Here is a 21,181-nt window from a genome sequence, read left to right as displayed (position 1 = left end):
ACAACTCCCAGCACCCCTCACCACTTGTCCTGCTGGGGATGGTAGTTCAGCAACATCAGAAGAGCCACAGGTTCCATAAATCTGAACTAGTGATAGAGGTAAGGGTAGCCTTTTGTCCCCATTGATTTGGGGATTCTGATCAAAAATGAACTGATTTATTTATTAATCCAATGTATATGGGTACCCAAGGATCCAAGAAACTCTGGGAGGCAAACAAAATAAAAACAGAGAATTTAATTAAAACCAAAAAATCCCACTAAAACTGCATCAAGGCTCAATAAAAACATATAAAAATAAATATAACTTCCTTTTATTCTCTGTTTTATTCTGTTTTATATATTTTTAATGTATTTTACGGTTTTTGGCTTTGTTGTACGCTGCCCAGAGTCGCCTGTGGTGAGATGGGCAGCGATATTAATTATTGAATAAATAAATAAATACATACATACATACATACATACATACATACACACACAAAACCACTAGCCACATACATAAATGCCAGAGTCCCCATGCTAATGTCCCGACCCCAATGGCTGGGGGAAGAGCACACGCTGGTGCGATGGCCTAAATAAATTTCACACGCTGCCCTTTTGCATGCCACGTTATTGTTAAATATTCCCCTGTTCTTTAGAAGGTCTGCAGTGCTTCCTCTTGAAACTGTTATCTCAGGAAGATGCTGCAGCCGTCTTCTTACCATACAAGTTACCAACAAAGTCAACCTTTGCATCATAATAGCTGGGCAGCCAAACAAGGCATGATGAGTGGGACCCTAAACTGGAGGGTTCCCATCCTAACATTTGGTGTTAAGTCTCACTAATTCTCCTTGATTATGTAACAGCAAGTCATTTTCAACTCCTAGCAGCCACATAGATACTGTAGATTTTCTTCATGATTCTACTTTTTTTTTCTTCCTAGCATTTTTCCTGCACATGTAGGGTCTGCTTTTTTTCAGATCAACTGAATGTTGATCTGTTGGTTGTGACAGGAATTGACCAACCAGTTTATCACTCAAACCTGACGTCGTGAGCTGAGAGACAGTCACTGGCCCAAAGTCACTTATGATTCTACTTATAATTCTACTTATTATACCAAAAAAAAAAATTAAACAGTCCTGAACACCTTGACTACATATGGTACTTGAAAGACACAGGAGTTGTGATCTCAGAGATATCCTGGAACAGCCTTTCTTATAGGGCACCCTTCAGAAAGACTGGTTCATTTGGGGCAACTCTACTGGAAGGCATCAGTTTGGGGAGGGCTATGAAACACTACCGGAAGATGGTTCCGGTACTAGTCCTATATTTTTTTATTTTTTCAGATGCCAAATCAAATGACATCCTGCAGGGAAGAAAGTAACCAGGGTTAGTCCTTACCTGAATAATGACTGAGAGGGAATATAAAACACTTTGTGCTCCTGGTGATCTTTTACTTCTAACTTGAAATCTTAGCTCTGGCTATATAAACAGGAAACAGAAGAATCAGATGAAAAGGACCTTTTATTGGCTTAATAAACTGGAGTGCACAGCTGCCACATTCTTCACACCTGCACTATTTGACACAGCCAGCCAGAAATAACCGTCTCTAAGGAATATTGTAAAATGGAAGGATATTGTCGCAAGGCCATCTGCTCTCCAATTTACACAACACAGAGATTAGGAATGAGAAGTCATTTTGCACAAAGACCTTCAGGATTGTGTTCAACATGACCAAGGATTAAGTTTTCAAAGAGTTCTGTAGACGATGAGGATGAAAACACCAGCCCAGTGGAGAAGTCAGCACTTCTGTGCAATGGACATCCTTCGAAACGTAATTTGTACAAGCTATTCCTTCCTTCCTTCCTTGCATCTCACGACTTCATCAACAAAAAGGAAAATTGATTTGGGAAGTCAAGGTTCCTCCCGCTATAGATCTAACTACAAAAATTGATGCTCTATATTAGGCCAAATGGTTTTCGGTTGTCGGAAAGAACAAGCTAAGGATGAGATTCAGACGAAGGAGACTCTGGATACCCCAGAGGCCACGGGACAGAGAACTTAATCCAGCCTCTGCCAAGCTGATGCCTTCCAGATATGCTGGAATACAACTCCCACTGGCCATCTCGGCTGGGGCTTGTAGCCCATGTAGTCCAATACAACTGAAGGACACCGAGCTTGGGAAGGATGAATTAGTCCTTCTCAGAAACTGGCACAGAATCTGGCACATCGAAAGGCAGTGCATAATCACCCTCTAAAGCAGGGTTTCTCAACCTTGGCAGCTTTCAGAAGTGTGGACTTCAACTCCCAGAATTCCCCAGCCAGCCTTGCTGGCTGGGGAATTCTGGGAGTTGAAGTCCACACTTCTGAAAGCTGCCAAGGTTGAGAAACCCTGCACCAGAGTGTCTCCTGTATGGCTGCAGCATAAATAGAACTAATTTGATCTGATCAAGACCTGCCATCTGCCCGATAGTATTAGAGAAGTCAGTACACAGGGGGGGGGGGCAGGGAAGAAAGAGAGAACAATGCCGGCTGGAAAATCTGCTTTCGTTAAGTTGCTGGATTTGAGAGAGCAGGGAAGAGGGGCAAAGCACGGCAATCAATTGGTAATACCAGGACAAGGATGCAAGTATGAAAATCAGATTGCATATGTCTCTCCAAGCAGCTTTGCATTGTTAATGAGATCTGCGGAGGGGGAAGCCACATTCACTTCACTGCCCCCTTAAAATAACATGCAGCTCATAGTAACTGAGGACTGAGCAGCTCGAGGGTTGGAAGACTAACCTACCTGCCTCTCCAAACCTGCATTTCGGAGTTTTATTCATAAGCAGGAGCCTTGAGTCATTTTCAGCCTAAATTTGCTCAACAGCCTATCAACTACTCATTTCAGCAGTTGCTTTCTTTATTCCCTTAGTTCCAAACGCAATGAGCGAAGGAAAACTTAAGTGTCAAACCAAATAATCAGAAGGGGCAGGACTAGTAATCTGTGGTACACAGCCAGCTCCTAAAAAACTAGAGGATTCAAGAGCAAAAAGGAAATGTTCTGTCTGAAACTTCATCTAGAGGAGGTTTTGTGAAACCTCCATGAACTCTTGAGCTAGTAGCCATTTTACCAATTAAAAAAAAAACTTCAGAAAAATTGCTAAGTGGTTTGAAACACGTGCAGAGACCCTTCTTAAGGATGTCTGGCATTCAGCATCTAACCCTGAGCCTAGGACATTAGAAGCTGCACAGCTGAGTTCATATCACACTAACCTAGTTTGTTTCAACCGCTGCATACTGAATGAACGGTACCTTCAACACGCTGAGCCCATAAACCATGGTTTACAAGCCCTTAATCTCTAGTGCAGTCCAATCCTCCAACTCATACCTTATAATAAGTCATACCATGGTTCACATGACACCTTCAGCTGAAACCAATCAAACTACCTTATAGCTTGGTATAATATGTGAACTGGAAGGTTAGACTGGACAAGAGACTTTGCTGGAAAGAAGAAACAAGCAAAGAATTGTTGTTAAAGTCAAAGTGGAAGATGGAAGGGAGATTAGCTTGGCAGCTTTTATGTCAACAAATCCAGAGGTAATTTAAAATGTTCTATCAGATAAGAGGAGAGCCAGTTTGGCGTAGTGGTTAAAGGCAGTGGGCTAGAAACTGGGAGATGGAGTTCTAGTCTTGCCTTAGGCACGAAGCCAGCTGGGTGACCGTGGGCCAGTCCCTCCCTCAGCCCAGGAAGGAGGCCAGGGCAAACTACTTCCAAAAAAACGTTGCCAAGAAAACTGCAGGGGCTCCAGGCACTTGTCAGGAATCAAGACTGAGTTGAAGGCATCCAGTAAAATAAGAAAGAATATGTAAGAAGAGTTAAAGCACCAGGATGCTTTCACAGAAACACAAAGCCCTGCAACTATTCTGCAGACCTTCTGCTGGCCTAATAAGCATGTCACCTGCACATGGACTTTGATATCTTCTCATGACGACATCTACTATTATCTTTTCTACAGGAAGTTCAACAGCCAGTGCTTTGCTGCACAAGGCCAAAAACTTACTCAAATGCTCTTCCTACAGCAACAGCCAACGTGAAGCGCAAACAGGGAGCTACGCATCTCAGCAACGGACTGTGAGACCCCCTGCCCACCTGCAAGACATTCCTGCATAATTCCCCAGAGGTGGAGGGAGACTGGGCATCTAGTGTGCTCAAACACAACTGCTCAACCCGCCCCCCTGGGGCGGGGGACCAAGGCAGCATCTGGCACTACATCAGTTCCTGGTATTTTCTGGAGCAAGAGTCATATCATGTCAGCTTACACTGTGGATTAGCACAAACATTTTTTAAAAAAAACTGTTCCTTCCCAATACGTCCTATGGTGTTTCCCAGGATTAATTAGAGACTCTTTGTACTGTACCATTTAAAACTATTATGTTCTCCCCCATTCTTGGGGTAGTGGGCAAACAGGATGCTTCACCCTGAAAAGCACCACAGATCCGAAACTAAATAGGAAAAGGATGTAGCATTTACAGGTCTATGCAAGAATTTGTATACTACCCCGGAACCACAGATGCCGGGCAGTCAATAATCACAATAAAAATAAAAAAAGCCCCTGCTCATAAACCCACAAAAGCCATCCTCATGCCCAACCAGTAAAAGCCTGTTAAATAAACAGGGCCGCCGGTTCCTCACCCAGAGCCTACACTCGACAAAATGCACGGAGGGCGGGTGCCAAAGAAGTCAAGACGGTGCCCCTTTTTTAACCGGTGTTGCATGCATGTTGCTGGTAAAACAGGGCTCTGACTGACACGCACGTCGGGAATGCCCCTGTACACTACTTGTCCGTTTCCCACTGTGGGTGCTAAAAGGGATGAAAATATAAACTACTCCAGCAGGAGCCTTGATTCCCCCAAATGATTCAGCTCGCTCCAATAGCTTTGGCACAAGTTTAGCCCCAGATTCTCATTAGTGCTCGTGGAATCAAGTTCCAAGTAAAAACAGGGCAGGTTCTAGTCTTGGGATTTTTCATTTCGCGTTGAAACAGCAGCACAGCTGTACCCATTCTATCATCTCTGCGGCTGCAGATTCAAAATCTGCTCCCGCCCTGGAAAGCTGATCACGCACAGTGGTTCAAACACACCGAACACCCAGTTTTAATGCGCTGATGATGTGAACCAGTTGGGTAATGAAAGACTTGCAAACAAACCACCAGGCTCAGAAGCACCAAAGACTCCACCCAATTTTCACCTCTGGAATCTCTGCTGCAAAAACTTCAGATTACACCATGAAAGAAATGGAGGTCTTTGCACCACCACACCGCTCTGCCAGCAGGGAGAGGGGCTACACTGGAGTTGGGCAGCCAAGACATTTAAACAAAGGAACACACACCCTTCGGATGGTCTCGGTCGAGAAGATGCCGCCTTCTGCATGATGGAAAGAGCAGGCTGACTCTTTCCCCAGCTATTCAGTAAACGGAGAACTTATTTTCTGCTACCACCGAAGCGTTTGGAGATAACGCTTAACTTATACTTGTTCTGGTGTGTGGTAGTTATATTCCAAGATGCATGCAAATGTTTTTAATTCCATCATTAGAGCATTTGAGGGTTTTGCATCTGTGCTTCAGCAATCCTTACAAAATGCTCCACAGATGCTCATCGCCAACTCGAAACGTCACAAAAGGGGAAAACAATAAATTCTGAGAAGCAGCTAATAATTTCTGCAGCGCTTCTTCCACGTGGGAAAGAGAGGCTGGCGATTTCATCCCACAGTGCAATCCCCAACCCGGCGCCCTCTACCCATGAGTAGGCCGCATCTCTCAGAATTCCCCACTTTGGGCCACCCTGGCTGGGCATCCTGGGGGCTGCAAGTCGCGCACATCTGGCAGTCTCCTGAAAAGCCCCGTGGAGCTGGGCAAGGCCGAGGAAGCAAGAGCTCCTCCGACATCAGGAAGGTGTTTTTAATGCTAGTCTGTAAATGCAGAATTGTGGAACCTGCAAGAGGAGTTTCCCAGCCCTGTTCGCAGCGAGTTAATTAAGGCGGACCCTCTCAGGGCGCTTGGCACCCTTCCTTCCCCGAATTCTTGGCCCTCGGCCCGGGTTGGGGTTTATGAGATGCCAACAGAGCCCCCTCTTATCCCTTCCCTGTTTATGTCTGCTCTCTCTTCCCCTCCTTTCCCAGCCTCCCCCAAAATCTCTCCCTGCATCAGGCTGAGGAAAGGCTGCTGTGTGGTAATTTACTCAAAGCAGGTTCTCTGCGAGTATCTTTGGGCTTCGCGGCTGGCAGGGAACTGAAGCTCTCGCCCCAGACCAAGAGTTTTCTCCAGCTTACCACAGGTTAAACTGGGTTGCCTTCTTCCTCCTTACCGAGCAACTCCCTTTTGCCTTCAGGATTTAGGCGTTGTGCTGCACACAAGCCATCATTGTCAGGCTTAAAGGAGAAGGTTAACCAACCACATTCCACAGCACTCGCCAAGCCTACACATTCTTTCCAAATGGATGCACACTTGAAATGCCGAGCAATGACATAATGCCAGATCGTGGGTCAGTCCCGGAGAATCCAAGGCCAACCTTTCAGCTGACACGGCGCCACTGAGAGGCAGGGTTTTTGCTCAGCACCGACACGTTCCAGTGGAACAGAACTGCAATGGCCGAAGGAAGAAGCGTCTCGGTGAGCCTGGGCCTGGAGTCCCCTTCCCAGACCTTCTCCGTCTGTCCCCAGTTCGGGAGTTGGAAACTAACCTGGAAGGAGGACCAACTAAGCCTGCAGTTAATGCAGATCTTAGAACCGGCAAATCCAATTGCTTGTCAGCTGCACCTAAGAGGATCATTCCCAGACATGAGTGGTGATCTTCCAACCTGACAAATGACTTTGCTGGGCCCAATTCTGAAGAACTACAAACCTACCATGGACAGAACAGGCCCACCAATAGTCAGCCATTCATCCATTAGAGACCCACCAAGAGGCCAAGTTAGAGTCCTCAAAAATTAGCGTAAGGCTCACCTACCCACAGCACTGACTTTGCAACGAGAACCAGATCTCCTTCCTTAGACACGGTGAGCAGAGGCATTTTCCTGCCAACACACGCTCATGAGAAACTTAAAGGTTCCTCAGATGTCTCCTTCAGATTACCTTCTGCCACGTACAGAACAGCAGTTGGACATAACTACTGTGAGACGTTTCTGGAAGTAATCTTGCTAATAATTCCAGCAAAGTTTTGTGGTTGACCAAGGCTAACAGCACCCTTTTCGGCTATTAATGAGATATTAGGGAAAATAAACAGCAAAACTTCACTTTCTGCTCCCCCCAAAACTCTTCTCCTCTTCAATTATGAAGAAAGTGTTTCCTACTGTAATTTAAATGGACTAGAAGACAGGAGAAGAAAAGAAAAAGTAGAGAAATCACTCACATACTATAAAAGGAGATCAATCTATTTTATTCCCAAGAGAATTTAAATTTAAAATTTCTCCATACAGTTACCATTTTAAAACACTGCACAGAAATGCAGATAAAGAACGGGGATGTTACTTTATGCCAGTGTTTCTCAACCTTATCAACTTTAAGATGTGTGGACTTCAACTCCCAGAATTCCTCAGCCAGCATGCTGGCTGAGGAATTCTGGGAATTGAAGTCCACAGATCTTGAAATCGCTGAGGTTGAGAAACACTGCTTTATGCCATAAAACAGTAACTTAAGGAAAAGTTAAAGCTTTTTTTTTTTTTTTTTAAAGGAACTCATCTAGTGGTTAGTACATCAACATTCAGGACAGAAGAAAATTCAAGGGCCAGTGAAATTAAGGGGAAGATCTGCTTTCCGAAGTGAGGCAGGGCCCACTGGTTCTATAGACGTTTCATGAATCCTAGAACCTTCAAAAACTATCTTGCACAACAGTTCTGCTCTTCCTCCAGAGACCTCCCTCTGAATGAAAAAAGAAAAGAAAAGAAAAGCTGCTTTTTAGAAGAACTGCCAGCACTCCAATAGGGAAATCAGAACTAAACTGTCGGATTCTTTATAAAACTATTTCCAAGCTGCAAGACTGCAGTCCTAGGCCTCTTTTTGAAACCAGAAACTCAGAGCACTCCCAACATCAAACATTCTATTTATTTTTTATACAGGAACATGGCTGTATTTTAATGTATTTTAATTAATATTTATTCTATTTTAATTAATATTTATCCTTTTTACTGTAAACCGCCCAGAGTCGCTCTACAGTGAGATGGGCGGTGATAAATTTGAAATAGAAATCAATAAAAATAAATAAATTTGCAATCCTGGCCACACGCAGGCAGGAAGTGTGAATGTTGGAACATGCTTGGGCCCCGTCTAGGCCCCCAAGCTGAGCTGTCCCCGATGAAACCAGGACTTGAACCCACTACATCACAAAACCAGGTCATTCACAGGTCAAAATAGGCACCTAATTATGTGCACAGAATGGCGTTCAAACAACTTAATTGTATTTTTGTGGCTAAGTGAATGTGGGCCTTCTCCCCCCACCACACGTTCTCTTCCCAAAAGGAAAAGTTGTAGCTCCACCAAGAAAAAATGTAACTCTACATCTGAACATGGACACCACATTATCACTAGACCAGCTCCTCTAGAAGAACTCATGTCTGAAGTCTCCCAGGGACCAGGGGCATAAGAAACTGACACTAGTACTGAGGAACTGGAAGGAAGTCTTCCAAAATACCTTTCTAGTCCTAAATGCAGCACAGATGGGTTCACACATCAAACCAACCCATTGTCGGATTAAGCATGGTTACTGAACAACCCACAATGGCTGGGTTCATACAGTATGCTAAGCCAAAATTAAACAAACCACTTAGCGTGTCTATATAGTTGGAAGACATTCTTAGGTTTGTTTGTATGTTCTACCCACCTGCATAATCAAGCTCCCTTCCCAAGAACGCCAACCTCTTGTATCCATAACACTCGATCAACCAGCTTCACTACGTCTAGGAGCAACTCTGTTATGGCCCTTATTATCTAAGAAATAGATAATAGAATAAGAAATAGATAAACCCCAGAAAACTTGCCAGACACCTACCTCGTTACCTTTTAAACTCATAAAAAACAGTTTTCCCAAGCTTTTGCAAGAATATGATTGATTAGGTGCCATCAAATCAATATCAACTCTTAATGACCACATAGTTAGACCTTCTCCAAGATGATCTGTCTTCCCTTCAGGTCTCTTAATGATTAGTCACTATTATATTTCATTAACCAACTAGATATTCTTACATCCCAGTAACATAACACATAATATATAATTCTAATAATAACAATACTGTAATTCGTTATTGTACAGTACAGTCTTTAGTTTAGCATTCCTTTAATGCTGTTTTAATATCTGCTATTATGCCACCTTGGAGACAACTTAATCTCCAAAACCAAGGTATAATTTTAAAAAAAAACAGCAGATAATAGTCCGCTAATGGAGAGCCTTCCCACTTGTCACCTACCCTGTATATCCTGTCAAACCTACACAATTGTTAGCAGAAAAAAAATTCACTAGAGCTACACCTAATGAACATATATGGTGAAATATGATAAAGAGACTCCCTCAAGTCAAACACAATTTCTGGTGCTTCATGGACACGTCCAAGCCGTTTTCTTGGGAACAGCACACAACTAGATTGGCATTTCCTTCTTCTGAGATATTTTCTTGATTTCTCAGTCTAGCTCTCAAGACTGGGATTCCTTCCTCCCAAATACGATCCGGGCCCAACTCTGCTTAGCCCCTGAGCCCAGACAAGATCCTACAGATGCTACTTCTATTCCTGTCCAAAATGGCCACAAGCCTATGGTTGATATACAACTTTCAGAAGACGGGAGGAAGGACTTCAAGACTTTACAGACATTTTTTTTAAAGGAGGCATTCACAGTGCTGCCAAGGGTCAAGAATGAATGCCTCCCATACAACAACAACAACTCCTATCCATTTTACTGACCTTTTCTGCCCACAAAGACATTCTGTTCCCCTAGGAAAATGACTGAAAAACTAAAAGCAAACTTATCAAGCCAACACAGTGCTTCTAACAGCTCTAAATCTCAAGCTTGAAACCTTTACATCCTTTTCATTCATCACAGAATTATAGACTTGTGGAATTGGAAGGTGCCACAAAGATCAGCTAGCCCAAACTCTGCAAAGTGTAAGAAAAGCAATTAAATGCTCCCCAAGGAGTGGCTGTCCAGCCCCTTGTTAAAAAAAATTCCAAAGGTGGAGAACCTACAACTGGTAGACCAGTGTTTCTCAACCTCGGGAGTTGAAGTCCACCCATCTTAAAGTTGCCGAGGTTGAGAAACACTGAGGTAGACTGTTCCACTGTTGGAGAGATCTTCCCTCCCCTCCCTCTTTGATACAACCCTCCCTCTCAACCTTTCTTCCCTTTGTGCAAACCTCAAGCATCAAATGGCATGGATGTCTTCTCCAAGTACTGCCCAAACCTGCTCCCTGCCTCACTCCTTCATCCACAAGCCAAGTGCAGGCAACTCACCCCCTTGGAGGACACAATCTTGTCCTGCAGTTAGGGCAGAGCATATTCTGGGCCTTGGTCTCCCCGCAACCTTCAAGTTGCCACCCTGGACAAGCTGCATCCAAAAGAAGTTACAAAGGACACGCTGATCTTCAAGCAAGTTGGAGGGCATACAAACATCATTCCAGGTGCCTGATAGAGCAATCTGTAAATCCCTAACTGAGAATCAGCTCAAGAGGGGAAAGGGCTATGTAGCCAAATACAAGGTCAAGAATATTCCAACGATGTCCATCTCCTGGCTAGTTCTGTTACCCTATCCCCTTGTCTCACAGTATTGGGATCCCCAGCCACATTAGGGTGGCTTCTAAGGGTTTATAAAACTCAAAGTTGCTGAGATGCCACCACCATTTTCCCAAAAGGCACCTCCCAGAGCTCTGGGCAAGAGAGCTCCCCATCACCGTCAAATTAACTAAGGGCAATTGATGACAACACAAAAGAGGGGGTGGGGGCAAGGAACACTTGTCTTCAGATGAACCTTTTAACTGAAGCCACCCCTGGCACAATTCAGAATCAATTAGCCACAATACTCCCAACTTAAAGATGTGTTCCAAAGCCCACCCTCAGACATCCTTGGGGCATCTGGTGAAGCCTGGTATACAGTATGTCAAAAAATCTAGCTCTTAGCACTCTCTGGTGTCTTATAAGCAGCACACCCACAAACACAGCATCCATAGTCGGATTCACCCCAACCTACTGCTGTCACGGAGAGCCAGTTTGGTGTAGTGGATAAAGGCAGTGGATTAGGAGCAAGGAGATCCAGCTTCTAGCCCTCCTCTGAGTATGGAAGTCAACTGGTGGCTTTGGGCCACCTGCTCTCTCTCCACCCTAGACTGTGAAGTCTAAAAAAATCCCACAGGGTACAGTACTGGCAAACCACTTCTGGAATTGTTGCCAAGAAAACTGTATGGACCTGTCCGTGGATTCACCAGGAGTTAAGACTGACCCAAAGGAAATTATATAGCCATTAAAAGCAAATTCCAAGATAAACAGATCTGAGATCAGCATAGCGTCAAATCAACACACATTGATTACATCATGTTTTGGAACAAGGATAACACATTATTCTTGCTGTGCACCTTTTCATCTTGGAATTGCCAGCCTTTGGGTTAAATGCAAAAAGTCCTTGTCTCTCCCAATACTAACTGATACTACTAAGAACAGATACTTAGCGTTAACCACAAATGCTCCTTCAGAAAACGCATCAGAAAGAGCCATGAAGCAGAAGGTTTGCCACAACATACTTTTAAAAGTCCAGACCACAACTGACCAAACTCACACCCTGAGGCTCAACTTCAGAGTTTACAGTTCCTTCCGAAGGAGATCCAGCCATGAATAATTCAACGGCTATGAACTGGGGCCATAATAGCCTAAGTTAATGCACCACTGGATCATAATGGGCCATTATACTCTAATGCACAAAAGAACTGTTCCAACTGTGCCTGATTAATGAGGTTTCGACATATATATTCATTGTCTGATTGCAGGTTTCCCTTAAATCACAAAACCTGGCAAAGCCCTATCAGGATTTTAGCATTTTACTGGACACAAAGGATTTCACAGCGTGGGGCTTTCTATCCCTGCCTCCTCCTAATGCTTGGGATACAGCTCAAGAGCACAGATGTGAACTGATTCCACAGCACCTCTTCTCTCATCAGGATGGATGGTTCCCAACTAGAGTGCCTGGATTTCTGGAGCTCCGCTTTCCGATAGGAAAAAAAAATAACCACAAGAGAAGCCACAGCATTAAGAACCTCAAGTTAAGTACAGGCTTGAGCACAGAAACCAAAGTTGTCAGCATTCTTCTCAGGGCCAAAAGACCCGATCAAACCCATCTGTCTCCACTAGAGGTTGGAAGAAGATGCATAGCAACATGAGGGAGGTATGCATGGGACAAATCCAAAAAGCATCAACAGCTGAAGAACTGGATTTACAACTCCTGAATGTCTACCACCTGGAGGCATGATCGTCGGAATGGAAGGAAAAGTTTAGAGTCAGTGATTTCACCCCCAAAACTCTGCAGCTGATCCCCCCCACCCGCTGACCTTCCCCAGCATTTCACAGGCTCTGAGCAGAAAACTTACTTTGACCGCAGCGTAAGGCTCGATAGCTTCCGTCAAACTTACCACTATCTCCTGAAATTTTGCTCCGCATAAAATTATCTTCTGCTATTGTTCTGTAAAAAGTCCAGATGGATGCTAGCAAGGCCACAACACAAGGAAAAGTTCTCATGTTCTTGTGCAGCTCAACTATCCAAAGTATTTGGCTCCCCACCATTAACAGGAGCCCAAACGGTTACCCAGAAGGTTCTTGTTGGAGATGACACAGTCTCTTTGTACCAAGGCCATTAGGATCAGTGGTGAGATGGATAAAGGGAAGGGTCTTCACACAGTCCTTGGTTCTATATCTCATCTGGCCTACTGTTAGTGAGATGAGTATCTGGCTTTAAGAGACAGAGAACTTTCTCTTTTGCGCTTCCCTCTCTTCAAAATGTAGCTTAGGTGGAAGAAAGCCTTTTCTATCCTACGTTATTTCTTAACACATTTACTTTTTGCTTCAAAATGCTTGGTAGCATTTTTTGACAGTTGGGCTATGCCCATACCCAACATCCCAAAACCACCTATGAACATTTTTTTGAATAGGACCTTCTGCTACTTGATTTCTTAGTATTCTTTTAGCACTTCGCACATCCTCTAACAAGGGGTCCTGATAAATTCAGATCTCCAGAAGTAGCTCTTATATTCTTAAGAAGAGAGAATTCTGTGGTTAGGAGACAGCAAAGGACCCATTTTGCCCCCCCGTCCCCCACTCTTCGTGCCCCTGTAGTTTTTCATAACTGGGAAGAAGGTAGGGCCAGCACTAAGCACCAGACAACCCGGTGCTTTTCAGATGTGTTGGACTGCAATTCCGGTTCCCCCCCAAGCAGCTTGGTCAAGCTCTGTGGCATTAAAGGCATCTTAGATATGCTGGTATTTGCAAACTGAAAATCTGAAATGCTTGAATTATGTGTGTAAAAAAAGATACTTTGCAGGGCAATTTTATCTGTGCTGCCCCTCCTGGTTTCCCATTCCCGTGCATTCATTCTTGCCCAAATACAATACCTAAAAGGTGTGTTGGGTTATGATGTTTTCCTTATGTCTGACTGCTGAAATGCAAGTGCAAAGAAATGAAAACACGTTGTGGGAGGCTACCCCCTTGAAGCAGACCGTTTCTGCTGCTGCTGAATGAAAAGACCCAACTCCCTTAAAAGTACTAGACTGGTATTTTTCACACTTGGCCCCTTTAAGACGTGTGGACTTCAATTCCCAGAATTCCCTAGCCAGCATGCTGGCTGGGGAATTCTGGGAGTTGAAATCCACACGTCTTAAAGGGGCTAAGTTTGAAAAGCACCATGCCAGACAATCCCCATCCTTTTCAGCTTCTAGTTCTGCAGTTTCCAAACTCATTTTGGGCTAACAAAACAGCAGCAAGCTTATACGGTCCTTCAAAAGTGGCACTGGACACATTAGTGGGCCCCAAATTTGTGCAAGTTCTTCACAAGGCAGAGTTTCCCCCTGTCTGCCTCCAGATGTGTTAGGACAGCAGCAGACACACTAGCTGGGAATTTGGGGAACTGTAGTTCCCATCCAGCTAGCGGGTTCCTGGTCAGAAGACGTTGATTTAAGGAACAGTACAGTGGTACCTCGGGTTACGAACGCCTCTGTTAACGAACTTTTCGGGTTACGACCAGCTCCGACCGCAAGAATTTACCTCGGTTTGCGAACTCCGCCTCGGGGTACGAACAGGATACGTGGCCATTTTCCCTCCCGTGACACGGTCCACGGCCATTTTTCCGCCCGACACGTGGTCCGCGGCCATTTTCCGCCCCAGACACGTGGTCCGCGGCCATTTTTCCGCCCCTGACACGTGGTCCGCGGCCATTTTCCGCCCCTGACACGTGGTCGTAGGGAGGGGGACTCTCCCTCCAAGCAATAGCCGCCTCCCTGTCCTCCACGCCAGAACGGATTAACGGTAATTACATTGAACCTTATGGGGAAATTTGCTTCGGGGTGCGACCAATTCAGAGTGCGACCAGAGTCACGGAACGAATTAAGTTCGTAATCCGAGGTTCCACTGTATTAGCTAATTTGTCTGGGGACCGTAATTAGATAACTCCATATGACGTATGTCAATTCTGCCTTGGGTCCATCGAAGGAAAACACATATGCAGCATTACGATAGCCTGCCTGACCCAAATGGATTTGCAGTGGTTTCCAATTGAACACATCTACTTGCTTGAATTCAAAAAGATCCCCTCGCTTGTGTATTTCATATTATGTGACTAATTAACCTAAACATGGGAAGTTACTTGCAATTCTGCCCCACCTTTATTGGGTTAGGTTGACAGGAGTAATTTCACAGTAAATACTTGGGGGAGGAAACAATGATGTTTGTGTGAGATGGGCGGCTATATAAATACAATAAATAAATAAATATTAGAGTTCTAGGTGCTGGAAGAGTACCAGTAAATCATAATTAAATCAGATTTGAATTTTGCAAAGTCAGGGACATAAACAGTATTGGCCAGTTAAAATAAGGACAGGAGCCAAGAGAGTAACATGCCAAGATATGAGCAAAAAAAAAAGAAAAGGAATAAATGAAGCATTCACAAGCTCTAATGGCCAATACTGACATTTCACACTTGCTATAAAATCCTTCAAACCAACTCAAAACTTGGGCTGCTATTGATTAGCAGGGAGAATACAAAAGCCCCAAAGATCTTTCCTCAGCAAAATATCAACAAGTTCCAATCCATCACAGACTCCATTGTCTACAGCAGTGTTTCTCAACCTTAGCAACTTGAAGATGTCTGGACTTCAACTCCCAGAATCCCCCAGCCAGCCATGGGAGAGAAGTCCAGACATCTTCAAGTTGCTAAGGTTGAGAAACACACAGTCACAGCTCTAGAGATCCAGATGCGAAGGGCCACATGTGCTTCAGAGAGTGGGTCAGCATAAGTGGTGTGCCTTTGGGGAACACCTTAGCCCAAATGTGTCTTTTCCGTGAACCCGGGAAAAGCATACCCAAAGGTGTGACGCTTGCATTCCCTCCAAATCACATTTTGGGCTTTAAATCCAGATCCCTGCAAAACCACTTCATTTATTGATTTTAATGACAACTGGAATACCCCAGGCATTAAGAGCAACTGGGGGTCCAAAGCTGATACCCCACAGATCAGGAACAATGCAGCCTATCCAGACCAGCAGCCAAGTCCAACAAAGACTTCAATCTACCGTCAATAGATTGGCTAATGAGCAGCTCTTTGTTACCTTCCAGTGACCAGACAGTCAGGAAAGTTCTCATAAAAGGGAACAGAACAGGTCTTCTTCTCTCCTCCCAATCCATCATCTGTGGCACACTAAACAGCAGATATATTTTAGCACACTATTGCCTGGATTGTTCTTTGCACACAATTTCTCCCAAAGCAACTCAAATTTGCCATCTCAAGACTTTCCACCTCAAAAGAAGACCACCTTTTGTTAGTCCCACACGAGGGGAAGGTCACAGTGGGTGGAGGGATTGTGGTAGAGGTATAGGGTTCAGGGTGGAGCCTGAATTTCTCATTCTTTCTCTGCATCTGTAAGATGAGTTGGAGGGGCTGTCTATTTAATTTTGTTCTTTTATGCTTTAATAGTCCAATTGTGTTACATTATAGCTGATTTATTTACCATTTCATGCATTTATGGACAATATTTGTAGATCGCTCCCATTGTTAATTATCTTTTTTGTGTACTGCCTACTTTCAAAAATTGGGAAACCATGCCCTTAATTTTCAGTAATTACAGCTAGAGAGTTAGTTCGGTTATGCTACAGTAGATGCCCCAAACACACAGAGGTCAAGACAGTAATGGCCAAACAGGAAACAAAGGGGCTGGTTGAGCCTGCAAAGGAAGAAGGGTTTGAGCCCACCTTGGCCAAGGCTATGACAGATAATTCCAGCAAAAGCCATGAGTACATTCTGCAGTATGACCACACCAACAGAAAAACCACCACAAAATTGTTGTAGACCAAGAGGATCCAACAGAGCAATTTACTGATCTTAATCATCTCTTTTCTACTGTACAAACAGGAGCCACTATTAAGATGGAGCTGATGAAGTAAGAGATTCCCAAAACTATCATCTGGAACCAATGCTGATGTGACCACAATGATTTGGAAAGGATGAAGATGTAGCCTCAGGAAGTCCCAGGACTGGGAAGGCCGCCCTGACACAACTCTCCCTTTTATCTCAATCCCGTCAATTTGTCTCTATTCTCTAAGTCAGTATTTTTCAAACTTGGCAACTTTAGGATGTGTGGACTTCAACTCCCAGAATTCCCCAGATAACATGCTGGGGAAATTGCCAAGTACAAATAACACTGCTCTACATCTTTTAAAGTCTCCACTGACCTCCTCCCTTTATTCTCTTCACTCTGCTTCATTTAATAGTCAACCGGACTTCCTTTCCTTCTTCCAATTCCCATTCAATTATATCTAGGATTAGTCTACTATTTCTTAGAATGTGTCCCATTGTACTCAGTTGCCAATGTCTCTCCAATCTTTCTTTGCTAATCTTCCTTTCAAGCCAACTCACGACTCATTTTCCTCAAACATAAATTAATCAGGAAATAGTATTGGGGGGGGGAACATGGCCTGCCCAAGAACAGAGACCTCAATCCACTCCAAAAGTCACTACAGTTGAATCATCTCAGATTTCAGTTTCAGCCTCTCAGGAGGGTTGATCACAAGCAGCACAGACTCTCGCCAGACTGCCCACTGGTCTGTCCCCTGCAGAAGACCAGTTAAAAGGAAAATGGAAGTACATCGGATGTACCTTCAATGATGTAAAGCAAATATGTTCCTTTTAGGAGCAGGGCTTGTTGAGGGCTGGTTATAATTATGACAGTCCAAACAAACCCAAGAGATCTATGCAGAATATCTCCTGTTTTATCATTGAATAATCATAGGTCCAAAACATCTTCTGGGGGAAGAACTCTGGCACTTCCTATTTCAGAAAGTGTTCACTGAAAACTTTTCACATAAGTAGCCTGTCTTTCGGCCAAGCATAAGTGACAATGAGATTTTAAACAGAGGGATTCCTGGTTCAGGCAAACCCTGTTAGCACTCCAAACCGAATACTGGCTACCTCTTGCTGAACTCCGGCCTGGTTCTTCGGGCCAACGGATGTATTAAGAGACACTTGAGATGCTTCTTGGATCTACCCAAACTAGAAGAGACCACCCCTTGCAGGGGTGACCATCACCATCCCCCCACTTCTGCCTCAATAAGCACAACCCTTTTCACTGCTGCATCCCCGAGAGAATGAAGGCTCTCCTATTCTACCCCCGAGAGCGGGCGGCCTCTAATTTGCTAGCACAAGTTGTGAATCTCTGTGAACTAGAAGGGGATCTTCTTACTCCCCTAAGCTTTCCTGCAGCTTCTCAAGTATAAAACAGGGATTCTGCACCCATCTTCCAAGAATAGAGAAGTCTTTGTCACGCTGGGCCAGAGATGCGTAGCAGGACTGTAAGCGAGAGAACAGCTGAACAAAAGAATCACAGCCAAAAGGGAAAAAAGAATTACAGAGGAGGCAAGGACCGCACGCTTTAAAATCACAAGCGCAGCGGCCTCCTAACGTCCAGGCTGAGTGGGAAGCGTGAAGTGCCTGGGAAGGGCATCAAGCGCTCCTTCTGAAGCTTCACGCAAACAGAGCCACTTTTCTGGAAATGGAGGCTCGAGCGGCTTCAAGGAAGAGCGAACGTGGCCGGGAGAAGGCAGGGCAGGGCTGCCCGGCAAAAGGGGTGGGCTCGTCGGCAGAGGCCCCTTCCCCTGCTCCCGGTCTAAACTTACTGCAGCCAGCGCAGGGCTCGCGCCGCCCTCGCTTAATACTTCGCCTTCGCTTAATACTTCACCGATGACAACTGCTGCTTCTAAATCAGGGCGCCCCGCTTGAAGCGAGGCCCAGTTTATATAAATAGCCGCCGTCCGGGTCCTCTGCGGGGAGGCCGGCCGCCGCAGCATCCGCGCAGCCTGCCACACCCATCTCCTCCAGCAGACTCTGCGCCGGCGGCTGCTCCGCATTATTAGGGCACCGCACGGCCCAACGCCTTGCGAGGGCCATCCCCGGGAAGGCCGGGAAGCGGACCAGCCTGGCAGCTGCAGGAAAGCAAAAGCAGATGAGCAACCACGTAACCAGGAAGGGGGGGCGACGTCACCGGCCAGGAATCACACCGCACAGATCTGAGACCCCGGAGCGGACCCCGGGCTTACTACGTCTTCGGGAGGGGAGGGGAGGGGAGGGGAGGGGAGGGAGACGCCTGGCTGCCCGGGAAGAACTTCTGGGCGGCCCAGTGGGGAGCCCCCCCCCAAATTCTCCTCCCCGGCGGTGACACGCTCCTCCAGGCAGATGCTCCTCTTCACTTAGGCAGGAACTGGCTGCTCCTCCTCCTCTTTCCGCCCAGAACTGTGGAGAGCGGGCGGCACAGCAGTTTCACTATTAATTATTATTATTATTATTATTGTTATTGTTGTTGTTGTTATTATTACTGGGGTGCCAGTTCCTTGCTTCCCCGACGGGCGCCCGCCCTGCTTAGGCGCCCCCCCGGCCCGCGGCCCAGCAGGCTGGCCGGCCCCCGATCGCGGCCCGCGCCTTCCTCCCTGGCCGTTCTGCAAAGCGGGGCGCCCCCTCCGCCCCGGCAGCGGCGCCCCGGGAGACCCGCGCGGCCGCCCAGCTGGCACGAAACTCCGGGCGCAGCGGGGAGAGGGTGGGTTGGGGTGGGGTGGGGAGGGGAACCGAGCTGGGCGCGCGGGGCGAGGGAGAAGCTGCGCGGGGAGTTTCCCTCCGCGCAGAAGAACTTCCAGCGCTTCCCCGCGGGGGGCGGAGGGGGCGTCCCCCCAAGGGCGGCCGGAGGGCGGCCCGCGCCCCCCACCCGCCCCCCACCCGCCCCTCGCACTGCGCCGCATTGCAAAGCGCCCCCCCCGGAGAGACCCCCCCGCCGACCCCCGGACAACGCCCAGCCACCGCCCTCCCCGCGGCCGCCGGGGGCCCCCGCCGGCCCCAAGGCGGCGCCCCCGGGCGCAGGGGCCGCCGCGGAGCCGGGGCCCTGCCGGGGCGGCGGGTCTCCCGCGGGGCCCTCCTTACCGAGGCAGGACGCGCGGTCCGAGCGGGCGAGGCAGCCGCCGCCGGCGAGCGTCCAGCCGCAGCCTCGCCTGTCACTCCAAGGCCGGCAGCGCGCCCGGCGGGAGGGGCCGCCGCGCCCCGCCCAGACCGCCGCGCCGCAGCCGGACTTGCTGGCTGCGCAGCCTCCCGCGCCGGCCAATGGCGGCCGAGGGCGCCTCCCCGCGGCCAATGGCGGCGCGCGGGGGCGGGGGACGGCCGCGCGGCGCCAAAGGGGAGCAGCAGGCTCGGGCGACGCGCGCGGGGCGGGGCCCGGCCTGACGGACCCCGCCCCTGCCGCTGGGCCGCCTCCGCGCTCGGGAGGGCGCAGGGGAGGGGCCGTCGCGAGGCCGGGACACGCCCCCCCGGGACCGGCCGCCCCCCCGCGTTTTGGCAAGGGGAGCGGCCGGCAGGGAGAGCCTCCAGCGGTCGAGGCAGGCTACCTGAGGGCCCGGAATTGGCTCGCTTTGCGAGCTGCTTTTTCACCCTGCCTTTCCCGCGGGGCCTGGCGAGCGCTGCCGACCCCCGTTTTCTCTCCTCTGCAAAATGTCCAAAGACGCCCAAAGCGTTGCCAGCGGGACGACCGCCCAGAACAAGAAAAGGACCGCGGACGTCGAGGGAGAGCCGGGGCAGGAGACGCGCCTCCCCCCACAGAGCCTCCTGGCTTGTTTCAGCAAGCCCCCCCCACAACAACCCTGCGAGGTGGCCGGGCGGAGAGTGACTTGCCCGCTGGCCTGGCTGGGGGCTGACTTGAACCCAGGACCGCCGTTCTGCTGCAGAGCCTTCCCCGAGGCGCCCGAGGCTGGCGCAGTTCTGGGCCCTGGGGACGGGGAGGCGCCGGGTTCGCTCGGCGCCCTTTGCCAAAGCCCAGGGAGCGGCTGGGCAGAAGCGGCTGTGCCCGCGACACGACCGTCTGTCGGGCTGAGACGTGGCCCCGACGCGGCATCGCCCGTTTTCTGGGCCCCTGAACTGCTGCAGTGCCCGAGACGGTTCCCCGGATAAAGAGACCCCCAAAGCCAGCGGGAGGAAAGCTCGCTCCGGCTGCTGCTTCCCCCCGAAAGGCGCCCGGAGCACCCCCAGAGTGGGGCTCCCCGGCCGGGGCGGCTTCCTCCCGCCAGCCCGCCCGCCCCCCCCCGACGGCTCAGGCCCTGCAAGAGGTGGAAGAAGAGCTTCGCTCTCCTTTTTCCTGAGATATGTTTTTTCTTTTTCTCTTCTGCACTTTTTCTTTTACCTTCTTCCTTAACTTTCTGTTTCATACTTTTTCACATTACTTTTCTTCTTGTAAAAATTTTTCAATCAAAATTATATATTTAAAAAAAAAGAGCACTTCTGAGCCTGGGTAGGGTGCCCAAAGAGCACTTGTCCTCCAGCAGCTGGCAAAGAGCTCACAGACACTCCCTGGGTGCTCGGCCACCCCGGATCGCCCTTTTTTGAGTCGCCCCGAGCAAAGGACGTCGCCGTCTCGAGTCACAGCAGCAGCCGATTCAATGCAAGGAGTCCTTGCTTAATGACCACAATAGA

General features: G+C 47.8%; 1 protein-coding gene across 11 annotated transcripts in view; it reads right to left on the bottom strand.

Annotated features, from left to right (window-relative positions):
* The window catches only part of LOC103067101 (uncharacterized), a 155,405-nt gene extending 135,606 nt beyond the window's left edge, over window positions 1-19,799 (bottom strand). For 9 of the 11 annotated variants that reach the window (XM_088150790.1, XM_088150781.1, XM_088150785.1 and 6 more), the window contains exon 1: window positions 19,646-19,799. The gene's annotated coding sequence lies outside the window, so the exon portion shown is untranslated. Of the gene's footprint in view, window positions 1-6,286; window positions 6,355-19,645 lie in introns of those variants that run through there. The other 2 variants (XM_088150782.1, XM_025171049.2) reach the window with 2 other exon arrangements.
* Window positions 19,800-21,181: the final 1,382 nt, after the last annotated feature.

This window comes from Python bivittatus, unplaced genomic scaffold (genome assembly GCF_059951505.1).
Source record: "Python bivittatus isolate LINGU-HERP-01145 unplaced genomic scaffold, Pbiv_v1 ctg000610_np1212, whole genome shotgun sequence".
Taxonomy (NCBI): domain Eukaryota; kingdom Metazoa; phylum Chordata; class Lepidosauria; order Squamata; family Pythonidae; genus Python; species Python bivittatus.
This window is presented reverse-complemented; position numbering and strand designations above follow the sequence as displayed.